This window comes from Schistocerca americana, unplaced genomic scaffold (assembly GCF_021461395.2).
Source record: "Schistocerca americana isolate TAMUIC-IGC-003095 unplaced genomic scaffold, iqSchAmer2.1 HiC_scaffold_904, whole genome shotgun sequence".
NCBI classification, from domain to species: domain Eukaryota; kingdom Metazoa; phylum Arthropoda; class Insecta; order Orthoptera; family Acrididae; genus Schistocerca; species Schistocerca americana.
In genome coordinates, this window is record NW_025726680.1 from 11,177 (window position 1) to 15,000 (window position 3,824).

Here is a 3,824-nt window from a genome sequence, read left to right on the forward strand (position 1 = left end):
GTGGTCGCACCTAAAGCGTCTACTCGCCAAACTCCGGGCGATTGCGCCTCTCTCGAACCCGACCAAGTACTTAGGACGGCGCTGCGCGCCGCCGGGACCTGAGAGGGTTTCGAGGTGTATGGTGCAGGGGAGCTCAGCCTCCTCCTGTTTGCAGAATAATTGAGCGGGACGCTTGCGTGTTCGCGCGGGCCCCCGGGGACACACTCCCGGGCGGCCGGCTGCTCAGCTCTAGTTGACGCAGCTCCCCTGGTTGATCCTGCCAGTAGTCATATGCTTGTCTCAAAGATTAAGCCATGCATGTCTCAGTACAAGCCGCATTAAGGTGAAACCGCGAATGGCTCATTAAATCAGTTATGGTTCCTTAGATCGTACCCACGTTACTTGGATAACTGTGGTAATTCTAGAGCTAATACATGCAAACAGAGTCCCGACCAGAGATGGAAGGGACGCTTTTATTAGATCAAAACCAATCGGTCGGCTCGTCCGGTCCGTTTGCCTTGGTGACTCTGAATAACTTTGGGCTGATCGCACGGTCCTCGTACCGGCGTCGCATCTTTCAAATGTCTGCCTTATCAACTGTCGATGGTAGGTTCTGCGCCTACCATGGTTGTAACGGGTAACGGGGAATCAGGGTTCGATTCCGGAGAGGGAGCCTGAGAAACGGCTACCACATCCAAGGAAGGCAGCAGGCGCGCAAATTACCCACTCCCGGCACGGGGAGGTAGTGACGAAAAATAACGATACGGGACTCATCCGAGGCCCCGTAATCGGAATGAGTACACTTTAAATCCTTTAACGAGTATCTATTGGAGGGCAAGTCTGGTGCCAGCAGCCGCGGTAATTCCAGCTCCAATAGCGTATTTAAAGTTGTTGCGGTTAAAAAGCTCGTAGTTGGATTTGTGTCCCACGCTGTTGGTTTCACCGCCCGTCGGTGTTTAACTGGCATGTATCGTGGGACGTCCTGCCGGTGGGGCGAGCTGAAGGCGTGCGACGCGCCTCGTGCGTGCTCGTGCGTCCCGAGGCGGACCCCGTTGCAATCCTACCAGGGTGCTCTTGAGTGAGTGTCTCGGTGGGCCGGCACGTTTACTTTGAACAAATTAGAGTGCTTAAAGCAGGCAAGCCCGCCTGAATACTGTGTGCATGGAATATGGAATAGGACCTCGGTTCTATTTTGTTGGTTTTCGGAACCCGAGGTAATGATTAATAGGGACAGGCGGGGGCATTCGTATTGCGACGTTAGAGGTGAAATTCTTGGATCGTCGCAAGACGAACAGAAGCGAAAGCATTTGCCAAGTATGTTTTCATTAATCAAGAACGAAAGTTAGAGGTTCGAAGGCGATCAGATACCGCCCTAGTTCTAACCATAAACGATGCCAGCCAGCGATCCGCCGCAGTTCCTCCGATGACTCGGCGGGCAGCCTCCGGGAAACCAAAGCTTTTGGGTTCCGGGGGAAGTATGGTTGCAAAGCTGAAACTTAAAGGAATTGACGGAAGGGCACCACCAGGAGTGGAGCCTGCGGCTTAATTTGACTCAACACGGGAAACCTCACCAGGCCCGGACACCGGAAGGATTGACAGATTGATAGCTCTTTCTTGATTCGGTGGGTGGTGGTGCATGGCCGTTCTTAGTTGGTGGAGCGATTTGTCTGGTTAATTCCGATAACGAACGAGACTCTAGCCTGCTAACTAGTCGCGTGACATCCTTCGTGCTGTCAGCGATTACTTTTCTTCTTAGAGGGACAGGCGGCTTCTAGCCGCACGAGATTGAGCAATAACAGGTCTGTGATGCCCTTAGATGTTCTGGGCCGCACGCGCGCTACACTGAAGGAATCAGCGTGTCTTCCTAGGCCCGAAAGGTCGGGGTAACCCGCTGAACCTCCTTCGTGCTAGGGATTGGGGCTTGCAATTGTTCCCCATGAACGAGGAATTCCCAGTAAGCGCGAGTCATAAGCTCGCGTTGATTACGTCCCTGCCCTTTGTACACACCGCCCGTCGCTACTACCGATTGAATGATTTAGTGAGGTCTTCGGACTGGGACGCGGCATTGACTCTGTCGTTGCCGATGCTACCGGAAAGATGACCAAACTTGATCATTTAGAGGAAGTAAAGTCGTAACAAGGTTTCCGTAGGTGAACCTGCGGAAGGATCATTACCGACTAGACTGCATGTCTTTCGGTGTGCGTGTCGTGTCGCGCAACACGCTACCTGTACGGCTCGCAGTAGCCGTGCGCCGCGTGCGGAACCACGCGTGCTTCTCAAAACTAACGCCAATGTTGTGTGTACGAGCGCTGAAGCGCTGGAGCGGCTGGCCTGCGGCACCTGGCGCCTGGCGCCGGTTTTTGAATGACTTTCGCCCGACTGCCTGTCCGCTCCGGTGTGGAGCCGTACGACGCCCCATCGGCCGTGAGGCCGTTGGACACAGAACGCTTGAACAGGGGCCGCCACACGCCTACGTCCCGCCTATGCAACTGTCTTGAAAGAGACAGTGGAAACTAAGAAAAGATCACCCAGGACGGTGGATCACTCGGCTCGTGGGTCGATGAAGAACGCAGCAAATTGCGCGTCGACATGTGAACTGCAGGACACATGAACATCGACGTTTCGAACGCACATTGCGGTCCATGATTCCGTTCCGGGCCACGTCTGGCTGAGGGTCGCTACGTATACTGAAGCGCGCGGCGTTTGCCCCGCTTCGCAGACCTGGGAGCGTCGCGGCCGCCTGTGGGGCCGGCCGCGCCTCCTGAAATGTGCGATGCGCGCCCGTCGCCTGGCGGTTCGCATACCGGTACTTACTCGGTAGCGTGCACAGCCGGCTGGCGGTGTGGCGTGCGACACCTCGTACAACGACCTCAGAGCAGGCGAGACTACCCGCTGAATTTAAGCATATTACTAAGCGGAGGAAAAGAAACTAACAAGGATTCCCCCAGTAGCGGCGAGCGAACAGGGAAGAGTCCAGCACCGAACCCCGCAGGCTGCCGCCTGTCGTGGCATGTGGTGTTTGGGAGGGTCCACTACCCCGACGCCTCGCGCCGAGCCCAAGTCCAACTTGAATGAGGCCACGGCCCGTAGAGGGTGCCAGGCCCGTAGCGGCCGGTGCGAGCGTCGGCGGGACCTCTCCTTCGAGTCGGGTTGCTTGAGAGTGCAGCTCCAAGTGGGTGGTAAACTCCATCTGAGACTAAATATGACCACGAGACCGATAGCGAACAAGTACCGTGAGGGAAAGTTGAAAAGAACTTTGAAGAGAGAGTTCAAAAGTACGTGAAACCGTTCTGGGGTAAACGTGAGAAGTCCGAAAGGTCGAACGGGTGAGATTCACGCCCATCCGGCCACTGGCCTCCGCCCTCGGCAGATGGGGCCGGCCGCCCGCGCGGAGCAATCCGCGGCGGGGCCGTGTCCGGTTGCCTTTCCACTCGCCGCGGGGTGGGGGCCGTTCCGGTGTGCGGTGGGCCGCACTTCTCCCCTAGTAGGACGTCGCGACCCGCTGGGTGCCGGCCTACGGCCCGGGTGCGCAGCCTGTCCTTCCGCGGGCCTCGGTTCGCGTCTGTTGGGCAGAGCCCCGGTGTCCTGGCTGGCTGCCCGGCGGTATATCTGGAGGAGTCGAGTCCGCCCCTTTGGGCGCTCGGGCTCCCGGCAAGCGCGCGCGGTTCTTCCCGGATGACGGACCTACCTGGCCCGGCCCCGGACCCGCGCCGCTGTTGGCTCGGGATGCTCTCGGGCGGAATAATCGCTCCCGTCAGCGGCGCTTCAGCTTTGGACAATTTCACGACCCGTCTTGAAACACGGACCAAGGAGTCTAACATGTGCGCGAGTCATTGGGCTGTACG

At 57.5% G+C, this 3,824-nt stretch overlaps 3 non-coding genes across 3 annotated transcripts in view; all 3 read left to right on the forward strand.

The window, feature by feature from the left end:
- The first annotated feature begins 243 nt into the window (after positions 1 to 243).
- LOC124592088 lies at positions 244 to 2,152 on the forward strand. The gene has a single exon (XR_006977344.1). It is a non-coding gene; the product is annotated as a small subunit ribosomal RNA (ribosomal RNA).
- Positions 2,153 to 2,504: 352 nt separating this feature from the next.
- On the forward strand, positions 2,505 to 2,657 carry LOC124592087. The gene has a single exon (XR_006977343.1). It is a non-coding gene; the product is annotated as a 5.8S ribosomal RNA (ribosomal RNA).
- A 187-nt stretch (positions 2,658 to 2,844) lies between these two features.
- LOC124592090 overlaps positions 2,845 to 3,824 on the forward strand; it is a 4,229-nt gene continuing 3,249 nt past the window's right edge. The window contains exon 1 of the ribosomal RNA XR_006977346.1: positions 2,845 to 3,824. This exon is cut by the window's right edge and continues 3,249 nt beyond it. This is a non-coding gene — a ribosomal RNA (large subunit ribosomal RNA).